The sequence below is a fragment of the Leuresthes tenuis genome, unplaced genomic scaffold (assembly GCF_036924035.1).
Source record: "Leuresthes tenuis unplaced genomic scaffold, fLeuTen1.0.hap1 SCAF_183, whole genome shotgun sequence".
Classification (NCBI taxonomy): Eukaryota; Metazoa; Chordata; class Actinopteri; order Atheriniformes; family Atherinopsidae; genus Leuresthes; species Leuresthes tenuis.
In genome coordinates, this window is record NW_027325537.1 from 59,062 (window position 1) to 59,965 (window position 904).

A 904-nucleotide genomic window follows, 5' to 3' on the forward strand; every position below is an offset into this window, starting at 1 on the left:
GCGGAACACCTCCGCTCCCTCTTTTGATGGTGTATGTTCGGGTATTCAAACCTTTTCTTACCCGCTTTTTCCAAACTATGGTCGGCTATTCACAGCTTCCTCTCCACCATACTTGTATGGTTGGATATTCACACCCACTTGCATCCGAAGACCTCTGCCCCAAATTTTGTTGATATTTAGTATGACATTCGCACCTTACCCGCTTTTGGCAAACTATGGCCTTCTTGCAGCCAAACACCTCTGATCTCGCTTTTGATGATGTAAGGTTGGGCATTCAGACCTTGCTTCACCTGCTTTTCACCAAATATAGTCGGACATTCACACCTTCTTGCAGCCGAACACTTCCGCTCCACCTTTTAGTGTTCTATCACACCTTTTTTTCACCACATTTTATACATTATGGTCGGAAATTTTCAACCACTCTCATCCGAAGACCTCTCCTCCCGCTTTCGTTAATATATTTGAACTTTAGTCGGACATTCAAACCTTCTTGCAGCTGAACCACCTCCGCTCCTTGTTTTGATCATATATGGTCTGGCAATACTACCTTTTCTTACCCGTTTGTGAGTAATTATGGCTGGACATTCACACCTACTTGCAGCCGAACACAACCACTCTCACTTTTGATGATGTATGGACCGGCATTTTTACCTTTTCTAACACATTTTTCAGCAATTATGGTCAGAGATTCACACCTACTCACAGCCGAACAACTCCGCTCCCGCATTTGATGATGTATAGTCGGGCATTCTCACCCTTTCTCATCAGCTTTTTGCAAATTATGATCTGACATTCACACCTACTTGCAGTCGAAAAGCTCTGCTCCCGCTTTTGATTATGTATGGTTGGATATTCGAACCTTTTCTTAACTGCTTTTTACATATTTTGGTTGGACGTTCACACC